General features: G+C 44.1%; 1 protein-coding gene across 2 annotated transcripts in view; it reads left to right on the top strand.

Annotated features, from left to right (window-relative positions):
* Nucleotides 1–14355, top strand: part of shisa9a (shisa family member 9a) — a 50434-nt gene that overhangs the window by 1911 nt on the left and 34168 nt on the right. The window lies entirely within an intron of this gene.

The following is a 14355-nucleotide window of genomic DNA, read 5'->3' on the forward strand; positions in this document are numbered from 1 at the left end:
GTGTCCGAGGCCTTCATGAAGTCATCTGGAATGATGTAAGGACGGGAAGAGTCACTTAACCCAGCTGGGCTCAATTGTTTCAAAACCACGCTCATGTTTCACACTGATGGTGCGCACTCAAAAAAATCCTCAAATATACAGTACACACACATCCCTGCAGGCGTGTTCCTATTTTGTTTCAAATGACAGCATTGGGGTTTTGTCTTATCTCGCACCGGCCTGATATCCATTTCACAACGCGCTAGAGAGAGAATCTCTGCCTGCATTTTTCTGCAGCTTTTCAAATCCAACCGTTATTCACCGTTTTATTTTGGTCCATGCCCACATGATATAATGAGAGAGAGAGAAAAATGGAAGTGGGAGTGTGTGTGTGAGTCGGTGAGGAAGTAAGTGGTGGTGATGGATGTGTGTTTTGCGGGTGGAGGGGGGGGGGGGTTTGAAGGATGGTGGTGGTGGTAGAATAGAGAGCGTATGAATGCCATCTATTTCTGTTGCGTCCCGTGGGCTGCTACAGTACCGAGCTTCTTTGTGTTTTAACACCGAAGATCAAACAGATGAATCCACACACAAACACACACACACACACACACACACACACACACACACACACACACACACACACACGCTGAAATATGTGCAGACCCGAGCATACATCTGCATCATAAACACATGGAATGAAGTCAGCACACACAGCATTCAAATATTCTAAAAGGTGCATCATATTTATTGTGCCAAAACAAAAAGCAGATCTGAGATGAATTTGTTCGAGATAAATAGCAACTGCGCCGTTAGAGGATTGTCTTTCTGTGCAATTCCATCTGACTGCTGTCAAAAACGACAATTTCACCCGGTCATTTTAACATGGTGTAGAGTTTTAAAGTCCTAGATTTAGGAAAAGTGAAAAGATGTGCCAGTCGGATGAGATCATTTTTGCAAGTTAACAATGCAAATAATGTGGCAATAGTGATTATAAACTACTTTTATTTGCGAGAATGAGATAAATATGTAATCCTACAGCAGCAGCTCCCCGGGCTAACAACAAGGTGACATAACCCTCCTCAGCATGAAGCACTACGCCCACAGACACCATCAACATCATGATGAGAGCACATCTCGTGGAAAAGGTTGCATTCATTAAAATGGTTTTAGTTTCAGGGGGGGGGGGGTCTCAGTCTCACAACAGTGGTGCCATGAAAAGAGATGAAAAAACCTTTCAGCAGGTGTTGGGGTCCACTGGAGTCTTTTTTTTTCTTTCTTCTTCCTCACCAGAGTGATGAGATAGCGTGGCGGTCTTTCAGCTGAGTGGCCGGCACCAACACTGCTGTGAAATAGTGATTATTATTTGCAACGTGGAACCTGCTCCCCTTGGCCCTTCTAATCCTCTGGGGTTGTGGGTAATCATGTGGAATGTTATTAACCTCCGTGATCTGGCGGGATCCTCTCTTACAGCCGCCTGATCGGTTTACGGGTGCCTCCGCCGGCCCTAGGAGGACGATTCATCACTGGGGGCAGGCTGAGGGGAGAGGAATTAGATATGGATTCGCTGGATATGACCGTGTTATTCTTGTTTTAAGTGATTAACGGAAGATAAATAGACTGAAAAGGGCAAGGCGATTTTTCATTGAGAGAGCCGTTGTGAATGTGCGCCACAGACGGGGAAGGAAGGGAAGGAGAGGGAGGCGGATGTAAAGACGAGTGCTTGGGTTCAAAGGGGCCCCCGTATGTGTGCACAAAGAGAGTTTGTCCAGCTACAGTGCAGGATTGTGCTGGAAAATACATTTTTAGTCCTAAATACATATCGATTACAGTTTACGGCTAGATTGTCCTATTACTGACATCAATGAATCTGGTCAGGCAGGTCCCGGCTGCTTATGTAGGAGGGGAAAACAATTCCGATTAGCTGTCAGTCACAGAGTGCTGATTGTCTGTAAAGGAATCGCTGATGACCCCAGCCGCTTCATCATTTATATGGTTTCCCCCTCAAGCACTTAAATCAGCACATTTGTCAACAGAGGTAGAGAAAAACAAGCAGACCCGTATTCCCAATGCGCCCTTTGCTGCGTCTCTAAAATTTGTAATCATTATCACACGTACACCACAAGTGAGATAACATCAATTAGTAATACAAAAACCCGTGGCTTGTGTTCCTTATGTTGTGGGCCCCTGTGCATATCCAGGAGGGGGCCCTCCGCAAACGACTGCACATTAAGAACGGACACTTTGGTTGCTATACGCGAACCAATAGAACCAGCCAGCAGAACCATCAATCCCCAGGTGGGGCCAGCTGGCAGCACTTTCATGTCTCCTCCAAACCCAGAGACTTTGTTTAAATCGTTAAAAAGGCAGAAGAATCCTGCGTCTCTTCGCTTTCCAGCATCAAAGAGAGCCGAGGAGACAAAGAAGGGAGGGTTAAGGGAGGAAGAGGGGAGGACGGTGGAAGGAGAAGGGAAAACAGCGCAGTGTGAAGAGTCAAGAGATCTCAGAGGCAACGCCCAGACTGAGGGTTGCACTTTCTCAAACTCTGAAGGACGGGGGCTTTGTCTCTGCATCTGTCTGTAAAGCTGTGCTCCTTGTTTGGATTGCTGCGCGGAAAAAAAAAGTCTGACAAATATCTTGAGTCGAGCGCTGAGTTCAGGGTGACTTTCGCTACAGTTTAAGGCACCAGAGAGTCTCTTTAGTGTAACTGACGAGCAGCAGAAGCTAATCTCTTTGTTACACTCACTGTATAATCTAATGAAGAAGTTAGTGGTGGAATTGAATTGTAAAACAGTATGTATCCTTGTGAATTATTACGCTGAACAATTTCTCCAGACCAATATTGTACTTCTTAGTCCTGTAATTGTCATTTTGGGTATCGCACACAGATACACACACACACACACACACACACACACACACACACACACACACACACACACAGTACTCTGTATTCACAACTCAAATCACCATTTGCAGGCTTAATTACCTCCCCAGCAGTTATAATCTTTGCCTAAACATTCTGAGATGGAAAGGATGAAATTGTAATAGGTAATTGCTTCTGAGATTGCACAGGCACGAGGAAAGGCCCACGTCTGCACAACACTCCTGCTCCGCCTTGTGACTGTGTGTACATGTGTGTGTGTGTATGTGTGTGTGTGTGTGAGCAAGGGTATCTGCGTGTGCCCTGTGCAGGCCTGTCAAAAGGAGCTGTGCATATCCTTCGTTAAAAGTAGGTGACTGTGTGACCTTGTCATCCCAGCTGTCATCTGAGCCCTCAGTGTGTCACATCTGATTGCAGAGTGTCAGAGCGGAAAGAGGAGCTCTGGCTAGTGAACCCACACACACCGCTGTGCAGGCCGTAGAAACAAGCGAAGGGAGGCCGCGCGAGAGTGAGCAAATGACAGGGCTGGAGGTAGTTATCTGGGAGGCGTCGCTCCGGCAACAGCTACGTTTTATAGCTCAGCTTCTGTCCTCGTGTTCAAACAGGAAGGAAAAGCAGATGAAGCCAAGTTCCACACCCCCGTGTTTGTCCGCGACAGTTTCTGCTGCGTCTACTGCTAAGCTTTCTTTCATCCCGACCATTCAGGAAAAGGTTGATCTTTTTTGTTCCATTTTCGTACTGATATACTTCCGTTCACTCCGCCTATTTACAAAATAAAGTCTGAACGCACGCACCAAAAGTCGCTCAGACACTTGTACCAAATTTACTGGCCATTTTCAGACATACACTTAAAAGGCATAGTGTCATTCACTTTCTCGTCCAGAGTTACCCGAGAAGATTGATACCACTCTCATCACTGTCTGGTAAATGTAAAATGGTTAGCATAGCTTAGCATAAAGACTGGAACCAGGGGCTTATGCCGCGTAAAAAACAAAACGTTGTGGTTTAACGGGGGTTATGTGCTGAATTTTTTCTTAGCTGGATGCAACCCACACAAGGCACATAAGCTCCTATAAAACCACAGTTTTTCATGTTTACAGTTCTAGTGAACTTTTCCTTAAAGTGCGTGTATGAAAATGGTCAATACATTTGTTGCTGGATTCTTTGTGTGAACCTTTGCGTAGATGGACATAGGCGTGATGTCTTGCTGCCATCTTGACAGTTGATACCCAAAAAATACCTATTTGGGCAACAAGGTAGAGACTTCAGGCGATGCATGCAAGCAAGCCACAACCACCCGGATCGAGAGTTTTCCTCTGAGATACCCATCAATCACGACAAACATGCCCCAAAAGACATTTTGCTTATTATGTTGTCGATATGGACTATAACTTTCAAAATTGCAACCAAATACATTAGGAAAGTGACATTAGCTCTTGAGAAACGGATGCCCTGACAAATGGCCATTAGAGACAAACATGCGAAACTAAAAGACAATAAAATGTCAATTCACATATTGTAACTTTAGCCCCACATAATATACTTGCCTGCACTCTTTGGCACAATTCACCATTTAGTTTGTCTGAACAGCTCGTCGCTCCTGACAAATCATCTTGTTATGTCGTGCCACACAGCTGTTGTTCCTACTATAAAAATACACTAACGGTGCAAATCAGGCTACAGTGAGCAACAAGGGAGACAAAGTCATTAAGTCACGGCCTCAGATCCTCAGAAGAGTCTCCTCCTCCTCCTCCTCCTCCTCCTCCTCTCAGGGGCCTCATTCCTGCACCCTCTCTCACATTTTAATGTGAGGCTCCCTCAGCCGCCCAGGGACCCCATTAGATTCCTGTTTATTAGGGCTCTTGGGCCGCACAGCCGGCAGGCGTCGACCAATGACAGACATCCACTCAGTTCAGGCCAGGGAGGTGTCAACGTAGCCTGGGGAGGGAAACTGGGCCTGGAGGACTGGAACGGAGAGCGGAAACAAAATGATTTCTGAAAAATGTGATGAGAAAAACAGAAAAACTCGGCGACCCCTAGCTGCATCACGCTCACCGCGACTGAGCATTCTTTGTGGAAGGTAATGTAAATTGGAACAAGCACTCATTTTGTGGACATTTAAAGAAATCGAAAGAGTTTTTTTGACAGGCAGAGAGCGCCGGCCTAATGCGTGTTGCCCGTCCTGTTTGGTCCTTAGTGTTTTGCATCAACCGGCGTGTAATTTGCCATCTTGTCATTGTGGTGCAGTAATAAAAGAAGCAATACGGACAGGGAATATCTTAACATATAATCAGCCAAACCCCCCCACCCTCCTCACAAATATTAATCACTTCATTTACTGCCAGGAAGTCACATCTTGCATTTGACAGGTAATTACGTCTTCGACTGTGTGTGTATGTGTGTGTGTGTGTGTGTGTGTGCGGTCGAGTCTATGTTCACTGATGTGCTCATCATACATGCCCGCGTATGCACATAACCTGTGCTGTGCTTGGGTGAAACCCTGAGTGGGATGAGCAGCGTTCCATCCATCTATCTTCATCGCTTTCAGACTCATTTACATTTGGCTATCCGTAATGACGGAGCACTCGCAGGCAGTCATGGGATAAGCAGACAGACTTCCCATCTGTATGTTTGAACAGGTGGTTATCACCACTGGTTTCTAATTAGCTGCTACACTGACTGTCCTTAATCGACTATTCAAATGAATGAGTCAAGCCTTTCGCAAATATTAAGATTATTTTCTGTATGAATATGGATTTACAAAAAAAAAAAGTAATTATGAAGGAAGATAGGTCTAAGTAGTATTTAAGTCGAGGGTTTTGTTTGTGTTTAAATTTCAAGAGGCACTTGGCTCGAAGCATGCATCCTCTGTCATTGCAGGAGGGGAGTTATTGAGGAAACACTTGTGTCCCTTTGAGCAAAAAACGAGCTCCGTGTCTGTCAGACATACGTTGAAGGGAGCTGAGTCGAAGCATTGTAAATCTATTTAGGCCCCCCTAACGTGTAGCTGTGTTACGCTGTGTGGAATCCGCTGTAGTCTGCTGCTATTACAACAAACTTTTCCTCCTATAAAAGGAAACTAGAGCTCTAATCTTCTGTAGTGCTGACAGTAATAGTTTATACATTCCTGCCACTTCCCAGCGGTGTTCTGATGGTATTCACAGTGGAAGCCCCCCTCTCATGGGGTTTGCTAGTGATTCCAATCCCAACCAGGGGTGCTTGCACCCCAGGGGGTACCTTTGCAGTTGCCGGGGAGTACGTGGAAAGATTGTGTAGTAGCGCAACTAATTAAAGTCATGATTTGAATTAAACTATATAAAGTATACTGTATATCCACATGCTAATGCTCATACAGCCTTCTGTAATACCTGAACATCAAGGGTTGCGATTGAGAGTGCGTGAAAACTAGTTATCGAGCAAGTCGATTAGTAAGTAATGGATACACGGTTAGTTATCTAAAAGGGATGTTACCTGAAAGTAACAGATGGTGAAATTACAGCTAAAAGTAAAAGATAAACAGCTGTAATAGTTATCTAAAAATAATGGATAAATGGTTGAAATGTTAAATAGTTAAAATAGATATCTGGATAACATGGATACAGTTTATGTTTAAAATGGTTTGCTACAAATTAGGGAGGCAACAAACGTCTACTTTGATAGCCAATTAATTATCAATTCTTACTTTGATCAATTAATTTTCAATCAAACGAAAACTTTTTTTCCAGTGTTTCATAAAAAAAAAAGACCTAGTGAAAATGAATGGGTGAATGGTTTAAGCACTTAGCTTAAACCATCTAAATACTGAAAGTACCATTTTCTGAAAGGACATTGTAAAAATGTTCCCTTTTGTAAAGTCAATAGTGTTAAACAGCATCCAGTTTAAAATCCGTTTGGATCAATGAAGAGGTACTTGAGTTCATCAGACAGGGCTGATCCGGTTGGGGGAACACTGGAGTACAGTACACGTCATTACACCTCCAGTATTGTAGGAGCGAAGCTGTATGTCGGCCAGTCACATCTCCATGTGTGTGCATTTTGAAAGTCTTGGCTTCGAAAGAGAACAGTCTGTTTAGGATGAATTGGCAAAAGCAACAGATGACTTCCCATGTCCCTAAGGTGCTGAGGCCTCTTTATCCTCCTTATGCACACACGTGCACAGACGCACACGTATATGGACACCAAAAGCCACCCACACATGTTCAACCTCCATATACACACACACTTATATTCTCCAGGCCTGTGTTTCACACGGCCCGGGGGTAGGCAGCAGATTTGCTTGGCAAGCTGAATGATGCCACCAGCGATGTTAAGTCACAGGCAGGGAAAGCTCATGCTGGGGCCACATTTGCGAGCCCCCCCCATGCCCCATCCATGCCCCCCCCCTCCCCACACACACACACACACACATCACCAACTCCACCTCTTTCTCTCTCTTTTGGCCTGCGGGCTTCAGTATGGCCTGGCTCGCTCACCACCCTGCCCCGAGGAGGTAGGGACACATTGGCAGCCTTCCCCGCTGCTCCCATCCTCGCACCTACATATGGACGCACGCAAACACTGGAACACACAAGCTCATGGACAGGCTTACAGCCGACCCCCCCCCCCCCCCCCTCCCCTCCCCCCGCCCACACCGCCCCCCATCCTGCTGGGCACTGGCCCATGGATAGGGGACATGTGGCTGGGCGAAATGCGTCACGATGCTGGGCTCTCGCTCTGACAGATCTTGTGCCTGTCTGCCTGCCTGCAAATTACCAGCCTGGAACGACTCACGAAAAAAAAACAAAGAAGGAGTTTTGTTTTCCACCCTTCTGAGTGCGGCAATCGCCCTGCTCTCAGCTCCCCCTCGGCTTCTGGTGCCTTTTTCTCTTGGCGTCTCTTGCCCCTTATGGCAGTGGTTGGTTACAGAGTGTGTTCTTCTTTCAACTCCTGGTGCTGTTGTTGTTGTGGATTCTCGATGGCATTCTCACCGTTTTCCCCCAGAGAGAAGCAGAGGTGTGTTTCTTTCTGCAGCCATTTACAGTATAAGTACGCAACAGGTTTAGAAGGCACCGATAAACATGTTCAGGTTGCTACACGGCATATATTTTGTGCTGTGACATTGGGAGTGAGTCTACAATTGAACAACAAATCTCCTTCCTGAGAGGATTTAAACCAAGAGATCAACTGTTTTGTTTTTGTTTCAGGAGCTTTTCCTTCAGGAAAGGTCATGCTGTTTTTATTTATCTTCCCACATATAACCTGACACTGATAGTGGAAGCTTCACACAGCTAGAACCACCTCCGTGTACAAGGAGGAAGTCAAGGAGAACACACTCATTGAATACATCATCAGTGTGACTTTCAATTCTGGCTTCGAAATCTTTTAAAGGACTGATCCACCAAAAGCCTATATAGGTTTAGAGTGTGAAAGGTGGCTTTGAAAGCTTGTAGCATGCTCCTTTGGGAAGGCAGGAAGATAGCTGTGGTCATCTTGCAATTGGAAAATGGTGACCCATGATTTGAGGAATAGCCTGACATGTTACAAAATACGCTCATTTGCTTTCTTGCTGACAGTTTAATGACTGTCGGATGTTAAATACGACACCACAATAAGGAGGTGGTTGGCTGAGACCGGAAATAAAGAGGAAACAGCGAGTGGTCGCCTGGCAACCTCAAGGCACAGACAAGAAAGTCAACAGCTCTCGGCAAAGAGCTCCAAAAGGGTTGTTCCTGAAGGGCTGAGGTTCTACCCAGAATCCTCTCCTTCTGGAAAATAAAACATCATAATCCATCATAATATCATATATGTTTTGTTTTCCAAATGCACCTGGCCGTTTTGTTGCTCCTAATGTGAACATAGCATCCAGTAAGGCAGCTTATATGATCCTAGCATAGAAAGGTTCTCTTTAGAACCTCTCATAGGAGGTAATCGGTGGAACCTTTTACAGATGGCTCAAAGGATAACCCTTTATGTTGGGTTCTAGGTAGGAGCCTCTGAAAGGGTTCCAGGTGAGAACCAAAAAGGGTTCTGCTATGAGGACAATCTGGAGAGCCCCATATAGTTCTAGTAAGCACCTTTATTTCTGAGATCGTAAAGACACGAGAGTGGTATCTATCTGCTCATCTAACTCTCGGCAAGAAAGCAAATAATGATATTTCCCAGAAGTTATTCCTATCATTGAAACATCCAAATAAACTTCTCAAACTCCTGCAGTATAATCTACCTGTCCACTTTATGGTTAGTATGTTCCAAATACGGGAAAAAAGTCAAAACCCTTTCCTGCCAAAAGCACACTCTTTGTGGTTTGGTGAACCTGTTGACTCAATATGGAACTTTGAAATGCATTCCTGCCCTTTCAATGGCCACTGTGTTCGGCATCATGCATATATGCAAATGCTCCCTTTCAGTATCTCCTCATCAGATCACAGGAAGCAGCATGCCACTGTGTCTGTGCACAAAGCAAGTTAATGAGATTCGAAATCCCAAAGGGCTTTACCTTATTGGAAAATTAAAGAGGACATTAATATAGGTTGGATGCCCGGTAATATATAATACACAGTACTCTGCCTGTGATTATGCAGCGGTTTTTTTTTGCAGCTCTATTATTGTGTGTAGAGCACCTGCATGCAGATTCAATACTTCCTTTAAGTGTCTAGCCTATAATCATACAAATCTGCACGACTTTGCACATATGATAAACATCTCCAATCACACAAGAAAGGTACTTTTTTCACTTTAGAGAGATGGCAATTGCAGGGATTGCTGCAGCTAGTAGAAGAATAGTAATTCTAGAGGAGCAGAAGAGACAGGCATCCAGTGGGAGAAGTACCTTTAGATGTCACTGTCAACCTCACCAGCAGGCAGCGATTGAATCAGCCCCCCTCAGGAATCCTGGGAAATGGAAGCGGAGGGGATCTGAAAGCGTCTTTTCCCCCCCTCCTATTCTGATATACGGAGCTTGCCGGAGAGTAGTCGTACATGCCAAGTCTGAAAGATAGGGACTGAGTAGAGAAATAAAGTAAGGGAACAGAAAAAAAACGAGACGGGTAGAGAGATGAGAGGAGAGAGATTGTGGAAAAAGAAAAGCGGACGGCAGGCTGAGAGTGTTTGGGCAAAAGATTGAGTGAGGAGATCTATGCTGAGACCATCCATCCTTCAGGCCTCTCCTGATATAGTAAGTTAAGATAAGTTGGGAGAACACAGAGCAGATAGGATTCGGACAGAGCTCCCCGTTGCATTTCGCCTTCAAGCTCACAATGGCAGCATTCCACTGTTGTGGGCTTCAGTGCTTTGGCATTAATTAATTCCTGAATTGGTCAAAAGCTCCTTTGTGTACAAAGTCTCCATTTTCTGTAGCATCGGCGGGTCTGTTACATGTGAAGTGTGAACAACCAGTATTGATGTGAATGCGTCAGGTCTATCAGTCTTGCATAGTTTACGGGTAGAAAATGAGAGACATTGATTTGTTTTTTTGCTGGGAGACAATGAGAGGATTTGAACAATGGGGCTTCGGAGCGGATACAGAACATTGTATGTTGCACAAATGTGTATGAATTGTGTGTATGTACAGGTAATTGGTACAAACATGCTCGTAAGAAACTGGAAAATGGTAAATGGACTTGCATTTGTATAGCAGCCTTCAGACCACTCAAAGCGCTGTACACTACTTGCCAACATTCACCCATTCACACATTACAAGGTGCCACCTGTTCAGCGGGATCCCCATTCCCACCCCAATGCCACAGTCTTTGTAAGCAATTTGGGGTTCTTGCAAGGACAGTTTTCTAATGGCTTGTTTATAGGGTATTTTTGCTCTATTACGGCCGAGGTCTTGTTTGCATAGCTTTGGCTTCTATTCTTTATGGTAATAATAACATTATACTAACCAAGATAAATGACCTGGGAATATGGCAACAGAATCACAGATCAGGATACAAACAAACTCCCTGGTTGACTTAACTTATTTGAAATAAAAAACAAAGGTGTCCCAGATCCACATTATCCACTATGTACTTTGTTAGTGACAAATATAGTCAGTATGCATACTTAAAAAGTGTGTTGTTAACTTACACTTCTTTCCATCAATGCACAAAAGGAAATTGAAGAGCTGCTCGAAGCTGTTAAAAATAACAACAACAAAATTACAGATGGGGATGAAACAGCCTTAGGAACACCAAAAAACAATGACATTGTTTGAGAAACATTTTAGCTGTCTTTTTGTGAAGTTTAATCTGCAGTGGTATTCTAAAGACAAAGTTTGATTGGCGTTTTTACAATGCAACTATTGTGTCATGTTGAGTGATGTCCAATCTTCAAAAACAGTATACTATTAAGATAACTACCATAGAAGTATACTGTGTACAGTTAGTATATAGTATTTTGGTTGTTCCTCCAAATAAAATGGTTAAAATGATAAAGCAAGTGGTGGCTTATAACATGTCTGGCCTCAAAACTCTCAAATCCTAATTTTTTTACCTGAGCTTAAACATAAATTCAAATTTTCTCGTCTACAACTCCGGGTTCTGCCTGTCCAGTTATGTATGTTCATGTGCATGCTTGCATTCAAGGTTTTTTTTATGAATATGCGTGTGCTTTTGTACAGTAGGTTGGCCTAAATGTGGCTTTCTCATTGTCTCCTCCTCTCTTATTGTGTACATTGTTCCACAAGGCTCTGCTCCGAGATGAAGAGTTAGAAGCTATAAATGATGTATAATTCATTCCACACAGCCATGCCTGCACAACAGATTGGATTAATGTATGACTGCCTCCCCTGTCCCACAACATCTATCTCCAGGTTCCTTGCTAAATTATAATTCATTCCACACGGTTATTTTGTGAATGTGAAAACAAGCTACTTTACTCTTCAGTTTACTTCAGTCGAGCTGGAGTCTCCGTGCAGCCCTGTGTAGTTTAGGAATTCAGTTGAATAGCTTGATTAGCTACAAACAGCATTTACCATTTTACAACATCAATATATCTTTGTTAAATGAAATGTCATACCTTCATATAACTATTGTAAAACACTGACCCCCCAACCCCTCAAATAGCGATTGTCAAGAGGTCAAGCTATAGATTTCTCCCCATGTTGGCAGTGTGCACTGCATTGAAACAGTTTGGAGGGTGGTGGCTTTTTTTTAAGCTCTTACCTGATCTTCCAGGTTCTGTTCTAGAAAACCACATTACAAATCTCATTGACATTTGTCGCTAATAACTAAAAAATACAGCCTTAGAGCAGAGACTCTCTCAACAGTATGTCGCATGGCCCGCTTCATGTGTCTCGACAAGGACGGTATTTTTTACAATCCGCTGTTGTTGTTTCTCTAACATTTACATTTATAGCAGCCTGTAACCAAAAATGACCAAAGATAGCGCCACGTTCGCCGGACACATTGATTGGTCCTCATCCTAAAAAGTCAGCCGGATGCAACATTTTCAAACAGCTTACGGAGCTAATGTTAGCTCAATTAGCTAGCTCGCAACAGCGGATGAAATCTGCCAGGGACAGCTGTCATTTAAGCCTGAAAAATAGATGGTGGAAGAGACCAGCAAGGAGACGCTGTTGTTGTTGAAATCAAGGACCCACTGTTTTCAAAAAACTACTCTGAATTTCGAGTGGCACATGTCATGTCATTGATACCGTTTTCTCAAGTTACTATCATACTTCATAACTCTTTGACTTTCCCTCCTTCTGCAATTTAGCAATACTATAGAAGCTCATGTGTTGTAAAGCAATCTCCCTGTGCCATCCATCACCACAGCACAATCCACAATGTGCACAATCCACAATCGGCAGAGTACGGCGCAATGCAGGCCGCCGAAGTGATCATCTGTTTGTTGATGACGTGTTTGCGCTAATGGTAACAGTGCTTTTTCCCAGCATTAGCACAGTTTGCAGCTTTCATATGTGGCAGTGTTTGCGAAGAAGATTATCATCATTATCTTCAGAGACACATGTTTACGGTGCACATCTGCAACCTGCCGGACGTGTGGCAATATCAGTTTTGAAAAGAAAATCAAACACATGCTGAAGTATGCCTTCGCTGGCTCCCACACTACAGCTGCAGCAACCCCAGAGTGAAGGTTTTCATGTCAAGTGGTTGACTTCTGATTAAATTTGCAACACGTCTTAACATTTTATAGAATGCTATTGGTTTGAATATCAAAATGCAATCATGACGCTGCAGCACGAGCCCTGCTTTGCCAACCGCCACTCTGGCCAGAACCACCATTACCATCCCCAGCATTAGCTCGGCCCTGAATTATTTATTGTGTTCTGATTGCCGACTGACATCTCAGGTTTCTCCATCGCCAAGTCCACACACCTACACTGTCTGCCAATCTGTGGTTGATGGTACTCCAAGACCGCTAACTCCACGAGCGCGGCCAGCGCTGCAGCATTTGTTTATAGTGGTGCTTATTTATTTTCCGGGATGATTTGCTAACAGCAGGCACAGGGCACACAGGTTGTCGGAGGTAATGAGCATGGAAGAGGGAAAGGAAGGAGGAAGCACGAGAGGAGAGGGAGAAATGGAGAGGGATGCTAGCTAAACAGTGTTTTTATGGAGGATAATTTTCCTCCCCAGAAGGCAGTGATTGGCATTAATTACCCAACAGGTGCTAACAGCGATGAATCTCATAATTAACCAGTTTAGATTTTGTTCATTTGGGAAGACATGAGTATGAGGCGGCGGGTGCAGAAGTGTGTGTGAGCATGTGTTTGGTGTGTGTGTGTGTGTGTGTGCGTGCACGCAAAGGAAAAAACAGAAGAGAGAGAAAAACATAATGTCACAGAGACACCATGTACATACAGTAATTATGCCTACAAATGTGTGTGTTTCTGTGTTGGATCCTTGGCAATTTTTTTAACTGTGATTCTCCAGACTAAGGTCTTTTTTTGATTTTGTCACAATGACCTCTCTTGTGGTCTGAACAACAAGTTTTCAGCTATCAGAGCTCAGAGTTTATACTAGACGAAGATATGTGTATGTCAGCCTGCAAAAAGAAGAAGTGGAAGCCGAATGTGAAAGCAAGAGCATTGCATCTCATTTGGCCTCTCGAGGATGACATCATGTGAAATCATCATTGGATCATTTGGTCATGGGGTGCATGTAATACGTTGGTTATACCATTTAGAAATGGATGTTTCCACAAAGATGCTGGAATTAGATACCTGCCTGTGCATGCCACTGAAGCTACAGCGGGAGATCTCTCCTGGAGCCCCTCTGTGACCCAACGATTGTTGTTCCACGGTGGGTTATCATGCCGAAGGGATCCGTCCAAGTGGGACTAAACTAGAGCAAAGAAGACTAAACCTGGTTAGCAACAATAATCAGATACGCCGTCCTTTTCAAACCCGTAGTGTTGACACCAAAGAACAGGACAGCATGACACACTTCTCGTTCTCTGCAAGCAGCATTGTTTCGGTACACTGATCAGAGATGACCGCGAGTTTGGATCTGATTCGCCTGGTTTTGGCTTGTCCTGTTTTACAGGATTCTTGACATTCTCCTTTCACC

This window comes from Anarrhichthys ocellatus, unplaced genomic scaffold, assembly GCF_004355925.1.
Source record: "Anarrhichthys ocellatus isolate YVR2014 unplaced genomic scaffold, GSC_Weel_1.0 scaffold4, whole genome shotgun sequence".
Taxonomy (NCBI): domain Eukaryota; kingdom Metazoa; phylum Chordata; class Actinopteri; order Perciformes; family Anarhichadidae; genus Anarrhichthys; species Anarrhichthys ocellatus.